This window comes from Oncorhynchus clarkii, chromosome 3 (genome assembly GCF_045791955.1).
Source record: "Oncorhynchus clarkii lewisi isolate Uvic-CL-2024 chromosome 3, UVic_Ocla_1.0, whole genome shotgun sequence".
NCBI classification, from domain to species: domain Eukaryota; kingdom Metazoa; phylum Chordata; class Actinopteri; order Salmoniformes; family Salmonidae; genus Oncorhynchus; species Oncorhynchus clarkii.
Genome location: NC_092149.1, coordinates 39,834,810 through 39,851,879, shown reverse-complemented (window position 1 = coordinate 39,851,879; position 17,070 = coordinate 39,834,810). Strand labels below are relative to the sequence as shown.

Here is a 17,070-nt window from a genome sequence, read left to right as displayed (position 1 = left end):
TGGAACATGAGAATTTCTTAACTTTATTCATAAATGTTCTCGGCTCGCCATAGCGGTTATTACATTAGAGGAGTCACAAGGTGCCATGATGCCATGAGACTAGCACACAAGACAACAGAGAGATTCAGTCCTCCTCATCTATATCTTAAACAAGGACTTGTAATGGATGGAAACTAGGACATTACTCTAAGACAGTTGAAAATGCTTTACAATAAAACTGAAGAGTAGAGTGCATCACAGACCAGATATTTGAGCCTAAAATGCAAAAATGACCTATGCAAATGCAATATATTTTATAGAATATTGTGTGTGAGAGACTCAACTCTCAACTTCTCTGACAAGTATTTATGAGGAGAAACAGCTTAGACTGAACAAAACTTTGCCCATCATCAGTTGAAGTCAGGACAGAATGTGACAGTGCAAGCCTTGATTTCACTAATGGTGCACCCAAGGGGATGCATAGTGGCACGTTCCTGGCACTTGTCTCGAACGGATGTAGTCGGACACCATAATTATATCTTTCATCCCTAACACTCGCATGCATGATCACATCAGTACTGTCTCTGGGTCTATGGTCCCAGTAGCAGCGGAGGAGGCCGTAGCTGAGGCGGGATACCAGGCTTCTGTGGGGGGTGGTGAGTACCCATTCGCCTCACATTAGCATCAACGGAAGGGCACTGGCAAAGAGCTGAGCAGAGTTAAGGCACCAAGGGGCAAGGGTGGCAAGAGAGGGGAAGAGCAGTGGGGCAAAAATAAATGTTTTGAAAAAGCCAGTCCTGCCACTAAACATCAGTTGAGGGATTCTTCGGCTGTCCCCATAGAAGAAGCCTTTTTGGTTCTAGGTATAACAACTCCTTTTGGGTCCCATGTATAACCCTCTGTGGAAAGGGTTTTACATGGAATCCAAAAGAGTTATACATGGAACCAAATGGGTTACTCAAACGTTCTCCTATGGAGACAGCTGAAGAACCGTTTTAGGATCTAGATGGCACCTTTTGTTCTAAGAGTGGACACAATAACAAAAAGGTAATGGGGGTAAAAATAACTTTCACATTGAGCCCCCCCCCCGTATATAAATTACCTCGACTCACCTGTACCCTCGCACATTGACTCGGTACCGGTACCCCTTGTATATTATTTTCTACTTAAGTTTATTTGGTAAATATTTCTTAACTCTTTCTTGAACTGCACTGTTGGTTAAGGGCTTGTAAGTAAGCATTTTGTATTTGGTACATGTTACAAATAAAGTTTGATTTGATTTGAATTTGGGCAATAGAGTGCTTCATATTGAGAGAAACCTGCCTTCACCCACCTGCCTTCACTCCAGAGTGGGGCAGCGGTCTAAGGCACTGCATCTCAGGGTAAGCCGTCCTTGAAAATAAGAATATGTTCTTAACTGACTTGCCTAATTAAATAAAGGTTAAATACATTTTAAAAAATAGACACAAGGATTCACAAATCCTGGCCAATGAGATCATTAAAATGTAGAATAGCAAAGCACAGATAAAGTCCCTGCAATCTCCTCTTTAGCGGAAGTTAACTGAACAAGATGCATGTGAGGCTGAGAAGAAGGAGCAACAGTGACAGTTAAGCCTGCAGTCCTGGAAGTCGGAGTGTAAAGCCTGTCTGGCCTCTGGGCATAACTGTCACAGTGTAGGAGATGCAGTCACAGCTTTTGTAAACCAAACCCCTGTTTGTTTGATTATGTAAAAAGGGATGGGAGTTGTCATGCGGGGGCTGTCAGAGGGCCAACACTTAGGGGTGGTCACATAGCTTCATCACAGAGATAATACACAATGACAAAGCACCTGACCACAGCATAATGAATGTGTGCTGAAATTGGTGCCAGGGGCAGGACTGAAAGAACATGTCAATAAATGTGTCATCATAAGCTATATTTGCACATTTAAATAGGATAATGTTTCAGTTTCCGTTGTGATATTACTGTATGTCTGTTTTGAGTGTCCTTGAAAGGTATCTTCTTAAATTCTAAGTACTGTTTATCTCATAGAAATGTGATATCATGAATAAATCCCCCTGCCAAAGCAATTGGATATCATGAAGATATTCACAAATCAAACCAACTACAACGCAACATCAATTTCTAAAACCAAACCTGACCAACATACAGTAGCCAAAGTCAACTTTTCCTCCACACAGCAGTAAACTTATGTGACAGTAGTGAGACTAAGTTCAGGTGCTCCATCTTTCAGGGAAAAGAGAAAATTGCAAATAATCTGGAAGTGATCCATCTGGCCACCTTTCTGAGGACACTGTCCTGGAAGTGGAGGTGCCCCCTCTGTCCGGCGGCACAGGTTGGCAGAGATGCTGGGTAAAGGGGAGGGGGCTCCAGCAAGCGTGGCTCCTCAAATCTCCGACACCATTAATCACACTTTGCAGTGGCTAAGCGAACTGTGTAACAGCGCTGAGAATGATTAATACTTAATGCAGCGTTTAAGAGAATGATTTATGCCATCTGTTAGTGGAGGACCCAGCGCAGGAGTCCACCTCTCCGCTTCACACTGAGACTCGTCGTCAGCCAAGGGGGTGATTCATAATTTAATCTGGGGAGCAGTGGGTCACCTCCAAAATTAGGTGGCTTTAGACCATGAACAAAAGGGTATGGGGTGGATGTTGTGGCATAACCCCATGCATTCTCTGTGAGGAGCTGGATGTGTGACAGGCAGCCACCCAGATCTCTGTATCGACAATGAGAAACTCAACATCTACTGTATATGGCTGCTGGGACTATTGTGGTGACCATACTACATGCTGTTTGTGACAGACTCTCTATCTTCCAAAGTCCTGATTGTAAACAACCAATATTGTTCCACCCCACACATTTCCATATTCAAAACACGGTGTCAAAGCCGCACACCAAACAAATTGTTACCGGCCAGAGTTTGCATGGTTAAAAATGCACTGCATGAAATCATCCCAGCTTGTCAGTGTGTGACGTTATTACTGGCTGCCCCTGCTCTGCCTCCGCAGGAAGCTGCAGTCACAATCTACGGTGAACACAAAGACAATCTGTTTGTCCACTGCATTGAATCTTTCCATTCCAGTAGGTTATCTGGTTTGTTTTTTCCCTTTGTTCATAAAAAAGAGCCTTTGTAACACAGAGGGTCCTTCAAAAAGCAGTCAATTTATTTTCATAGTTGTAGCTACAGAGGAAATCAGTCACTCATATTCCTTCAATAAATGTTCCTACAGAATTGTGTCACCAGTGTTAGTCACTAAATGTCAGTCAATGCATATCAACCCCCAAAAAATCTATGTTACAGTTTTCCGCCCTGAAAACTGCCTGTAGCCAAATTAAGCTATGCTAAAATTGTAGTTACCACAGAACACCAGGGGGAACTCATAATCATATTTAGGAGAAAAGAGAACATGGCCTTAGGACAGGCCTGGGTAAAGGCCGGCCCGGGAGCCGTATGCGGGCCGCAACCTGATTCAATACGGCCCACGGAGTAATGCTCAAATCACATAAAATATTTTGCAATAGTAAAGTTTAAGAAAACTTCTTTGTTATTCAAATTAAAAACACAATAAATTACTCGCATTTGTGTAATGTTTAAACTTCCACCGCTTTGTGGGGCAATTATTTTGAAGGCACTTATAAATAGCAACTGTACGAGGACAGACAGTGACTGACAGGCTGACACACACATCACAGTTACAAAAAATAGCTAGCTATAAATTGCACAAAAAAAATGTTTTCCAAAGATTTCAAAGAAAAGGAAGGTAGACAATGAATGTAGGGGTGTTTCAGCAAGAGTGGACATCGACATGTTTCTTTATTGGATGTATCAGATAAAGCTGTGTGCTTAGTGTGCAAAGAGAGCATTACTGTCTTGAAAGACTACAACTTGTCCCGACACTTCCAGACAAAGCATGCAGAGAAATATAGGAATATGTCTTCTGAGCAGAGGGCAAGTGCATCAAAAGAGTTGCTTTCTCAGTTGCAAAAGCAGCAAGGACTTTTCACAAAACTGCATTCAGCAAACGACAGAATTGCAAGAGTACTGTCCTACAAAATTGCTAAACATAGCAAGCCGTTCGCTGAGGGCAAATTCATTAAAGAATGTTTAATTGACTCTGCAGCAACACTTTGCCCCGACAAGAAAGAGCCGTTTGAAAATGTTTCCCTGTCAAGATGAACAGTGACACAGCGTGTTGAGGACATCGCAGAGAATATGGAACAACAGTTGAAAGACAAGGTAAAGGATTTCACCTATTTCTCCTTGGCCCTGGATGAGAGCAGTGACGCATGTGACATGGCACAGTTGTTGATATTCTTACGAGGAGCTTGCCTCAGAGAAGGAGCTTGCTTCAGTGCAGTCAATGGAGGAGGTTAATAAGTGTGTGGCAAAGCTGGGACTGAGTTTTGAAAAGTTATCCAGTGTGACCACTGATGGGTGCCCAAACTTGACAGGAAAAAACATTGGCCTTTTGAAAAGGATACAATATTAAGTAGCTGAGCTGAACCCAGAACAGAAAATGATTTTCCCGCATTGCATTATTCATCAGGAGGTGCTCTGTAAATGTGTTCTGAAAATGAGCCATGTTGTGGATACAGTCACTAAAGTGGTAAACTTCATAAGAGCAACATTTTTAAACCACAGGCAGTTTGTCTCACTGTTGGAAGAGACAGTGTCGGGTCATGCAGATCTCCCCTACCACACAAACGTGAGATGGCTGAGTTTGGGGAAGGTGCTTAAAAGGGTGTGGGACCTGAAGTCTGAGATTTCAGAGTTTTTGCAAATGAAAGGAACATATGTGGATTTCCCTCAACTGCAAGATAAAGAATGGGTGGCTGATTTTGCCTTCTCCGTTGACATCATGGCCCTCATGAATGAACTGAATTCCAAGGGAAGGGCCTTTTTCAGATGTACAGGCTTGTCAAAGCCTTCAAGGGAAAATTACTCCTCCTGACCCACCAAGTAGAAGCTAACAATCTCACCCACTTTCTGACACCACGAGTCTCTTCCCTATCAGATGACCAGAGGGAGAAGTATACATCGCTGCTGCGTGCTTTGAACGGTGAGTTTTCTCGTCGTTGATGATGATTTCAAAGTGTTGGAAAATGACATGTTGTCGGTTTCCTCTCCTTTCACCTTCAATGTGGATAACGCTCCCACTGACCTGCAACTTGAGCTTATCGATCTTCAGTCTGATGCAGTGATTGGAGAACTATTCAAAACAATGTCACTGACGAGGTTCTATGCATCTCTCGATGAACAAAACTTTCCAAAGATTAGGAGTCATGCTCAGAAGGTGTTTGTACTGTTTGGGTCAACCTATGTATGTGAACAGACATTTTCAGTGATGAAATATAACAAGTCAAGCCACTGATCAACTCTCACCTCTCAGCAATCCTGCGCATAGCGATGTCAGAAACTATACCGGACTTCACTGCTCTAGTCAATGTAATGTCGAGCTCTCTCTCTTTGTGTTTTTGTGCATATCCGTTATGAGTTCTGTCCGTGGTGCTGAATGCACAGTGTAATTGTCCCCGTGTAGCTCATTGCATGTTTAAAAATGAAAATACCTACCAAAAGGAGAACATGGATGTTGTTTATTACAGTGCATGTTAAATTTTTTAAAATTTAGTAGCATATCTGGACGTGATTTGATGTCAACAGTCAGTCATACACATGATGTATAATCCTGTAATATGATTCTGGCCCGCAATGGTAAAAATATATTCTAATGTGGCCTCCATGGAAAATAATTGCCCAGGCCTGCCTTAGGATGTACTATTCTCAGACTATCCTCTGGCCTCTAGTCTTCAGGGAGGGGAAAGGGGAATGTTTGTCAGTTTTGGAACAAGCATTAGCTTGCCCAAGAGCAAACACTACTCAAGAAGTGGTGGTAGTGAGAGGCAAGTGAGAAGGAGGGGGAAGGTCCTTTTCTTTGAGATTGCAAGTCTAGACTTCGGAGAACTTGCTTCCTTGTCAGCATCCCTGTACAAAGGAGACATCCTACAAATTCTCAATTCCACGGCTGCTGAGAAACTACTATGACTACAGGTTCTTTACAGGTTGAAATGGCTTTGTGAAATGTAGGCATTGAAATAATGTTTTTATCAAACTTCGACTCAGCGATATGACGTTGCCACAAGCAGCATTGCAGATGTTGCAGGTGAGCACGATGAAATACGATACCCTCACATATTATCACAAAGGGTGATTCAGGTGTTATTTATTAAAGCTATTCAATTACTATTGGAATGAATCCCAAAGTTGAAAATGCAACAATACAAATCTGTGTCTTCTTCTCTTTTACTGATGCTTTATCATTCAAAAAGATCACTCATCAGTCTACCATGAAATTAAATGATATTCTTCCCAAGACTCTGATACCAAGCACTGCTTGTTACATTAAAGGTTCAATTAAAAGTGTGAATTTGAAGATTCACACCATAAAAGGGCCATGCTAAACCTGTGGTAGGTTGTAAAGCCATTTATTGAGAATTCAATAAAAATGTACCTCTACTTCATATTACACTCATTTTACATAAAACCAATTCCTGGTACACCAAATTGTAAAAATGGAGAAGGTATTTTTCAATGGAGAAGAACGTATTTGATCCAATTACTCTTCAACAACTTTTAATTGCTGTCATAATGCCTGGGGGCATTAGCACAGCTGAGACACAGTCTGATTAAAATTACACACTATTAATCCCCTTTGTAACACTGTTTGTTAGGCTGCAGCCAGCATACTGAACAAGAGACAGACACATAACATAGTTCTCTGCTTTAGAAACTGTCATCTGTGATTACATTTGCTTTCAAGCTGTTTCACAAAATTGTAGTATGTGTAGAAAAGAACAATAAAGCAAGAAAATAGAGCTTGGTGATAGACAAGGTAACATGAGAAGAGAGTAGAACGGAGTAGTAAGGTGGCCCTGTGAAATGTGGCATGTTGCAACAGGTACTCACTCTCCTGTTCAGAAAAACCTCTCAGCTCTATGGTGGTGTTGGCGGTGGAGCAAAAACAACCGTAATGAGAAGATCACACACACACACCAAAACTATACTTACATGCCCGTGGCAATTTCAGCATGCTATAAATACCAGCCTTCGGCAATCTCTGGATCCACACTACGAGGCAGACAGACAGCAAAATGAAAACGAAGACAACAACAGGATCCTGGAAATTGTATTCTCATAAATGTAAATTTATGTACACCCATTTGACATGCTCTACTCTGGGTTGGTTTGTGTTCCTCTTTCTCTTCCTACCCATTATGGTTGGTAATTAACGCTGCGTCTGGGTCCAGCCGTGCAGAGAAGCACCGAGCAGGGGACCTAACAGTGGAAACAGGCCCCTGCAATTACATCAACCCTGCCTGTGATAGTGGTAAACAAACCCACCCCCCTTTGTAGAGTCAACGTCAGTCATCTGAGACAGCCAATCAAGAGCCTGGAAAGGTAATAATAGTCTAATTATAGTCTCCTATTTGGGTAAATAAGAGATGAGTCCTCTCTAAAGGCTAATTAGCTAGCAAGATACAGGTAGACCATGAGTGGGAGAACGTACTTCAGTTATCCAGGTTATTCTAGGGATGGCACTGCCTATAAATATTAATTAAAGTCCCAAGGGAAAATGATTACAATGAGAATGGGACCATGAGGTGAGGTAATTTTTTCATAACCAATAATACAGGTGACGTTGTTCCTTTCGAGAGCAATATACACTACAGTTCAAAAGTTTGGGGTCACGTAGAAATGTCCTTGCTTTTGAAAGAAAAGCTTTGTCCATTAAAAGAACATCAAATTGATCAGAAATACTTAACCAGGCAAGTCAGTTAAGAACAAATTCTTATTTACAATGACGACCTAGGAACATTGGGTTAACTGCCTTGTTCAGGACCAGAACGATATATTTTTTACCTTGTCAGCTAAGGGATTCGATCTAGCAACCTTTTGGTTACTGGCCCAACGCTCTAACGACTAGGCGACTTGCCACCCCAGGCGACTACGGGATGCTGGCCTTCTAGGCAGAGATGCAAAGCAAAAGCCCATATCTCAGACTGGCCAATAAAAACAAAAGATTAAGATGGGCAAAATAACAGACACTGGACAGAGGAACTCTGCCTAGAAGGCCAGCATCCCGGAGTCACCTCTTCACTGTTGACACAATGAGACTTGTGTTTTGGGGGTACTAGTTAATGAAGCTGCCAAGTGAGGACTTGTGAGGCGTCTGTTTCTCAAACTAGACATTCTAATGTACGTGTCCTCTTGCTCAGTTGTGCACCGGGGCCTCCCACTCCTTTTTATTCTGGTTAGAGCCAGTTTGCGCTGTTCTTTGATCTTCAGTTTCTTGGCAATTTCTCGCATGGAATAGCCTTCATTTCTCAGAACAAGAATAGACGTTTCAGAAGAAACGTCTTTGTTTCTAGCCATTTTGAGCCTGTAATCGAACCCACAAATGCTGATTCTCCAGATACTTAACTAGTCTAGAGAAGGTCACTAGTATTGCTTCTGTAATCATGACAACAGTTTTCAGCTGTGCTAACATAATTGCAAAAGGGTTTTCTAAGGATCAATTATCCTTTTTTAAATCTTCAGCAGTAAAGAAGCCTTAAAGCAAAACTCCACCGAGGTTGATACATCCATAAATAAAGCATGGTGATCACATACACCCCTCTGGTGTGGCACTGTCTTTTAATGCCTTTTTACAGCGCTCACCCTGTCGCCAAGCGTTTACAGCCTGTCAATCAAATGTCAGGTTTGGGGCCGCAGCGTGCCCTCACAGTGACGGGTCCCCCTGTCAGAGCCAGTCACTTCTCCCAGTCCCAGACAGGTTTGACTGGGCACCAGACAGGCCTGTTGTGACAGGCGGACAGGTGTGTGTGAGTAGGACTGGTGGTATGGTCACATAGTCCTCTGTGGTAGTACTGGCATCATACCACACAGACTTGGACTGATGCTGAAGTGTGGTTCGTAGTATTAGTCTGAAATTCCTACCTAAATGACTTTGTGTACAAAATCATTATTGATGAATACAGTAGTATAAACTTGAGCGAGTCCAATACCCCAATTCCGTTTGGAATCTTTAAACCTACAAGCTCATACCAGCTCTGATTCCATTCTTCTGACTAGCTGACTCATCCTCAAATGACATCACAACTACAAGGTACTTCACACCTTCAGCCTGTGGCATCCCATCACTGTGCAAAACCCAACAGACTTGGTGCGTGTAGAAACACGTGTAGAGACAGCAGGCTGCTGGCAGAACAGAACAGAGAGATACAGTAGAAAGTGAGGGAGAGGGAGAAGAGGAGGAGGGCAGAATGGTGCAACAGCAGGCCCTATAGGTCGATAGGAAAAAACGCACGTCTAATAAGCCAATGATGGAGGCCGCGAGTAAAGCCCAGTCCCCTGCGTGGAGCTGACGCCTCCTTGTTCCAAATGTGTTATTTACTCCACTCTGATTCATCCAGCCGGCAGCAGAAATACACTGTCCTGAACTGATGTCTGTCGCAGAGAGAGAGAACGCAGGAAAACATAGCCCACAGACTAAACCATTGATCAACACATTGTCTTTGCCTTGAAGCTAGCGGTGGAAATAATTGACCTGTAAGAGCATGACAGTTTGAGAGGAATGTGTCAGGGAGAAGTGTCATTGGGTTCACTCATCCAATACATGAGAAGGACAGCAGAGATAGGCCTACCAATATACCAAATTACTATTTCCCCTAGCCCTGCTTGCATAATGACTCAGTTGTTGACAATGAAAAGATAGAAGGACCATAGGTAAGGCTCGAGCATGGTAAGATGGGTGAAAAAAGTGTTATTAGGCTGTGACATATCTTTAAATATCTGAAAGTGAGCCACAGTGATATAGGTAAGAACCAGAGTAGTGAGGGAGTGTTACCAGCTGGATATATTAGTGGTGTAGTATATTAACTGGTGACATATGTGAATTAGGGATATGAGTTATTGGGCTTGGAGGCTGAATTACAGTTATATGATAGAGCCTGGCGGGAGTCAGAGTGCAGTATGCGCCATTGGCTGTCATTGGCCCCTTCACAAGCTACTTCTTACACAGACACTCTTCTTCACAAGCTACTGCTTACACAGACACTGTTCTTCACAAGCTACGGGAAGCATCTACCTGTCAAAGGAGATAGTAGTTGTAGCTATGTTTTTATCCCAAAACCCTTCTGTGATTTTATTTGACCCTATGGAAGAAGAGCAACACCATAGAAAGCAGGTTGGCATTTATTGTCATGAATCTTGCCCAGGAGGCAGCTCTGCAGAGTGGTCACTAGCTGACACAGCCACACAGTTATCAAATCAGATTTTAAACCTAACCCAACCTTAACCCCTAACCAAACTGCTAACCCTAATGCCTAACCCGAACCTTAAATAAAAGACCAAAAAGCAAATTTTGACATCGCAGCTGGCACATCTAGCGGAAATCGCTCAGTTCTTCCTCCAGGGAAAGATTTATAACTTCAAACTGCCTATAGAAATGGCAATGCACGTCACAACAAATGGGGAGAACACTTTCTCAATGGCCACTAAAACTGAGCACATACACATCTGTCAGACACACACATCTGTGCTGGATAAACAAACGTATCAGTGTTGAGAGTAGTGCATCTCTACAGAGAGAAATCTGTTCAGAATCGTAAAAGACGTTTCTGAAATTGTTTATGAGCCACACGTGTGTTCGCATGCTAGTCCTGGGTGCGAGGGCCTGGGCCCGTCTCTGGGGAGGCGAAAGCTCACTCTGCCCTTCATGACAAACTATGCCCATAGCTCCATACAGGGCCAATACACACACTGCATACAGACAGACCGCTGTGTGCGCCCTTCAAACACACATATCTGATAGGTCTAGGCCCTATCAATCAAATTGTCGGTTAGGTGTTAAGTCTTCCCAAGAGTAAATGGTAAGCTGCATACATTTTGTTAGCGTCTGCAAGGAAAAGTCATTTGTGCTTTCCATTATGTTTGGTTTAAAAACATCCACAAGAATAATGAATGTGCCTGAGAGCTTCATTTAGGCAATGATGAATACAATTAAGTAAATATCAACACGTATTCCCTGAACATTATTGTTTGTTTATGAAAAGCACTGTTACTGTATTTGGAATATACTGACGAGTTTCAGAAGATAAATATATACAGTGGGGCAAAAAAGTATTTAGTCAGCCACCAATTGTGCAAGTTCTCCCACTTAAAAAGTGGAGAAGCCTGTAAATTTCATCATAGGTACACTTCAACTATGACAGACAAAATGAGAAAAAAAATCCAGAAAATCACATTGTAGGATTTTTAATGAATTTATTTAGCAAATTATGGTGGAAAATAAGTATTTGGTCAATAACAAAAGTTTATTTCAATACTTTGTTATATACCCTTTGTTGGCACTGACAGAGGTCAAACGTTTTCTGTAAGTCTTCACAAGGTTTTCACATATTGTTGCTGGTATTTTGGCCCATTCCTCCATGCAGATCTCCTCTAGAGCAGTGATGTTTTGGGGCTGTTGCTGGGCAACACGGACTTTCAACTCGCTCCAAAGATTTTCTATGGGGTTGAGATCTGGAGACTGGCTAGGCCACTCCAGGACCTTGAAATGCTTCTTACGAAGCCACTCCTTCGTTGCCCGGGCGGTGTGTTTGGGTCATTGTCATGCTGAAAGACCCAGCCACGTTTCATCTTCAAAATGCCCTTGCTGATGGAAGGAGGTTTTCACTCAAAATCTCACGACACATGGCCCCATTCATTCTTTCCTTTACACGGATCAGTCGTCCTGGTCCCTTTGCAGAAAAACAGCACCCAAAGCATGATGTTTCCACCCCCATGCTTCACAGTAGGTATGGTGTTCTTTGGATGCAACTCTTATATTTTGGTTTCATCTGACCATATGACATTCTCCCAATATTTTGGATCATCCAAATGCTCTCTAGCAAACTTCAGACGGGCCTGGACATGTACTGGCTTAAGCAGGGGGACACGTCTGGCACTGCAGGATTTGAGTCCCTGGCCGCGTAGTGTGTTACTGATGGTAGGCTTTGTTAGTTTGGTCCCAGCTCTCTGCCGGTCATTCACTAGGTCCCCCTGTGTGGTTCTGGGATTTTTTTGACCCCACGGGGTGAGATCTTGCGTGGAGCCCCAGATTGAGGGAGATTATCAGTGGTCTTGTATGTCTTCCATTTCCTAATAATTGCTCCCACAGTTGATTTCTTCAAACCATGCTGCTTACCTATTGCAGATTCAGACTTCCCAGCCTGGTGCAGGTCTACAATTTTGTTTCTGGTGTCCTTTGACAGCTCTTTGGTCTTGCCCATAGTGGAGTTTAGAGTGTGACTGTTTGAGGTTGTGTACAGGTGTCTTTTATACTGATAACAAGATCAAACAGGTGCCATTAATACAGGTAACGAGTGGAGGACAAGAGGAGCCTCTTAAAGAAGAAGTTACAGGTCTGTGAGAGCCGGAAATCTTGCTTGTTTGTAGGTGACCAAATACTTATTTTCCACCATAATTTGCAAATAAATTAATGAAAAATCCTACAATGTGATTTTCTGGATTTTTTTCTCATTTTGTCTGTCATAGTTGAAGTGTACCTATGATGAAAATTACAGGCCTCTCTCATCTTTTTAAGTGGGAGAACTTGCACAAATGGTGGCTGACTAAATACTTTTTGCCCCACTGTATGTATGTATATATATATAAAAAGTATACACACACACACACACACACACACTCAGACACACACACTACATGACCAAAAGTATGTGGACACTTGCTCGTTGAACATCCCATTCCAAAATCATGGGCGTTAATATGGAGTTGGTCTACCCCTTTGCTGCTATAACAGCCTCCTTTTTTCTGGGAAGGCTTTCCACTAGATGTTGGAACATTGCTGCTGGGACTTGCTTCCATTCAGCCACAAGAGCATTACTGAAGACGGGCACTGATGTTGGGCGATTAGACCTGGCTCGCAGTTGCCGTTTCCAATTCATCCCAAAGGTGTTCGATGGATTTGAGGTCAGGGCTCTGAGCAGTCCAGTCAAGTTCTTCCACACTGATCTTGACAAACCATTTATGTATGGACCTCGCTGTGTACATGGGGGCATTATCATGCTGAAACAGGAAAGGGCCTTCCCCAAACGGTTGCCACCAACTTGGAGGCACAGAATCGTCGAGAATGTCATTGTATGCTGTAGTGTTAAGATTTCCCTTCACTGGAACAAAGGGGCTTAGCCTGATCCATGAAAAACAACCCAGACCATTATTCCTTCTCCATCAAACTTTACAGTTAGCACTATGCATTCGGGCAGGTAGCCTTCTCCTGGTATCCGCCAAATAAATATTAGTCAGTCGAACTGCCAGATGGTGAAGCGTGATTCATCACTCCAGAGAACGCGTTTCCACTGTTCCAGAGTCCATTCGCGGTGAGCTTTACACCACTCCAGCAGACACTTGGCATTGTGCATGGTGATCTTAGGCTCGTGTGTGGCTGTTTGGCCATGGAAACCTATTTCATGAAGCTCCCGACGAACAGTTCTTGTACTGACGTTTCTTCCAGAGTCAGTTTGGAACTCGGTAGTGAGTGTTGCAACCGAGGATAGATGATTGTTACGCTCCTGGCGCTTCATTACCCGGTGGCCGCGTTCTTTGAGCTTGTGTGATCTACCTCTTCGCAGCTGAGCCGTTGTTGCTCCTAGACGTTTCCATTTCACAATAACAGCACTTACAGTTGACCGGGGCAGCTCTAGCAGGACAGAAGTTTCACAAACTGACTTGTTGGAAAGGTGGCATCCTAAATACGGCGCCAGGTTAAAAGTCACCGAGCTCTTCAGTAATGCCATTCTACTGCTGATGTTTGTCTATGGAGATTGCATGGCTGTGTCCGCAATTTTATACTCAAATCCACTAATTTGAAGGGGTGTCCTCATACTTTTCTATATGTAGTGTATATTGTGTATAATGTGTATATTTATTTGTACTATAACAAGGCACATTTTGTAAAGAGACCTAGGTCTCAATATATCTTCCCTGTTCAAATAAAGGCAAAATAAACATTCAAAAAAATATGAAAAGGTTGGGTTTGAGGTTCTCCAAATCAGCTCTAACTTCGGGAAACCATCCCACAACACCCTACGGTCAGCGTCACATGGTGAATGAACAACTTTTTAAAAAGTGGGATAAATTAGTTATAATGAGGGCGGCAAATTGGGCATCTACTCCTCAATCTGCGGGTCACATTTAATCTCTGAGAACTTCCACGGCTATCAACAATGGAAGGAGGCTTCAGAAAGAAGTTGCTTCTCAAAGTGGATGCTGTCCCTTCCAATAACATGGCTTCTAACGCATCTCAAAATAGCCACCAGCCCCAGCAGAGACCAAGCATTATCACATGCATGGAAGTGAAGAGGGTCAATTAAAGAGCTAGCTTGCTACCTCTATGCTAATGTTAGCTAAATAACACTGATAAAACTAACTAAATGTAAACGTGTGCCCGCTGTTGGTATCTAATGGCTGATGCTGTCATTGATAGTAATAAGCCTATGGGAAAGAGTCGTTTTCAAGGTGTTTGTTGGGCCTGCGCGTTGCGGTAATTCGTTGTTCTGTTGCTCTGGGAGTTTTCTATGCAGCCTGGAGAACTGAAATTACTACGAAGATAATCAGCTTCTGCATTTTGGAGAAGCTCCAGAGCAAGGCTTTCTTTGGAGGGGTGGATTTTGGTCAATGGGAAAGTGTACTGCTGGAGCCGTGAATTGTGTTTTGGGAGCTGCTGGCTGTCTGTGTGCGTGTGTTTGTGTGTGTGGATGGTTCGTCAGATGGATCCACATGGGTTGATGGACACCTCCAGCAGAATTTTATTCTGACATCTGCTATGGGCTAGGGCATTTCGAAGATAATCACTACAGTCCTACACTGGACCTATGGCAGATTTTAGAAACGGAATACTGCCTGCCGAGTGCAGGCTTAACTGAAACGTGACGCTCCGGACATTGATCCGATAGCAGATCGGGTGGCATTTAGGAGACGCCCCGGAGCCATGCTTTCTTTGGAGTGGAGATTGGGGATTTTGCTCTGTCTTTTTATTTTTTTTCTTAGTATCAAATGTGGTCACATTTGCTTCTTGTTGAAGAGGCAGAACATAATGTTAGCTAGCTATCCTCTTCCTCCATTTCTGAATTAATTTGTGGCTATTTCTTTTTAGCTGGCAAAATAAGTGAACTAGATTTTGTTTGTGTACTGCCATATGCAATAACATAGCTAAGTTTGTCACTGGTATGAGTTAGAAAATATCCTAAACCTAGCTAGATAGACAGTGTTAACCGCAAGCTAAAACCGGGGAGAGAGGGAGGAGAGAATTCCCTTTCGGATCCATCTGCTGCTGGCTTGCAAATTTTCACTCAAATATGTTTTTCCAGGTGTAATAGATGAAATTAGATTATTATTCTATAATTGTGTCAATATGTTGTCAACATTTTAGAAAAATCCTCACAGCCGTTTTCTATACTATCCAGGCTGTACACAACCGGCCGTGATTGGGAGTCCCATGGGGTGGCGTACAATTGGCTCAGCGTCACCCGGGTTTGGCCGGTGTAGGCCGTTATTGTAAATAAGAATTTGTTCTTAACTGACTTGCCTCGTTAACGGGATTGCAGCCCTAAGAAGTTAACTGACTTGCCTTGTTAACACCAAGTACCACTTGGTGTGCACCAGTTATCCCATGTACAGGAGGCTACAGGCAATATTGTGCCTTCACCGTGTGAGTCACAGAAATTGCCAGGAAGCCCCGAACGCATTGTATATTGTATATCTGATAAAGGTCCATCATCTGCTACCTGGACTAAAAGGGGATAAAGTGTTTAATATGATGCATGCAACATCAGATGGCAGATTTAGACGATTCTAATCTAATAGCCTTGAGAAAACACATGCCTCTTAATATTGGTCAATGTTGGCGAGTAAGAACGTAAAGAATGTGTGGTGAACTGCTTTCTTTGAGTGTTATGAGCAATATTCCCAATGATTCACTGCCTCTTTGAACAACAGGTGAGATCAAGAGGTATAGAGAGCACCCGAACAGCAACTCCCCCATTCCAGCCCCATTACCTTACATGGCAAAGACCTACAAGAGGCCACCCAGGTCAGTACAGGTTTGACTTGAGAGATATAAAAGGACATGGTGTGTGGGCAGATTTGTAGTTGTGTGCATGTGTAAATAGGTGATGTAATATGTTAGAAATACATAGACTGAGTGTACAAAACATTAAAACCCCTTCCCAATACTGAGTTGCACCACTCCCCCTCATTGTATATCCAAATCTGGTGTTTTTAGACAGAATTCAAGCTATATTAGATCAAATCCAGACAGGGACTATTATTTTAGCAGGTGCCCTACACTGAGTATAAAAAACATTAAGAACACCTCCCTAATATTGAGTTGACCTCCCCCCTTTGCCCTCAGAACAGCCTCATTCGTTGGGGCATAGACTCTACAAGCTGTCGAAAGCGTGTTAACTCCAGTACTTCCCACGGTTGTATCAAGTTGGCTGGATGTCCTTTGGGTGAAGGACCATTCTTGATACATACTTAAATGGCATCAGGTGCAATTCAAGGACGTGACCGGGAGCACCTAGTCCAACCCTGCAAGTAGGCGGCATAGGACTGATGGTCGCTGAGGCACAGGACAGGAACAGTGTGCCTCCTCGGCAGCACCCTACACATTCTATTCACCCACAAAGACTAAAGGCACTGGTTGCACATGTACTCCAAAGATAGACATTGCAGTTCTTAGTGAGACCCGATTCCATGGAGAGGACTCACTAACTGAAGTGGGAGAAGGATATAACTTCTTCTGGAGGGTCTCCTGAAGTCTCAACGGAGTGGGTTTTGCGGTCAGAACTAGCCTGCTCCACAACATCCCAGAATCCCCAGTAGGTATCAATGAGAGACTCATGACATGGCAAATTCCACTCACCAAGAAACGCTACGGCACTCTCATCCTTGCCTATGCCCCAACCCTAGATGTAGACCCAGAGAGCAAAGAAGCATTCCACGCCTCCCTAAATGCCGGTTCAATTTT

General features: G+C 43.1%; 1 protein-coding gene and 1 pseudogene across 3 annotated transcripts in view; one reads left to right on the top strand and one right to left on the bottom strand.

The window, feature by feature from the left end:
* The window catches only part of LOC139395256 (protein tyrosine phosphatase receptor type Ub), a 343,039-nt gene that overhangs the window by 296,715 nt on the left and 29,254 nt on the right, over positions 1-17,070 (bottom strand). The gene's annotated exons all lie outside the window — the stretch shown is intronic.
* On the top strand, positions 4,197-16,477 carry LOC139405554 (general transcription factor II-I repeat domain-containing protein 2A-like; annotated as a pseudogene).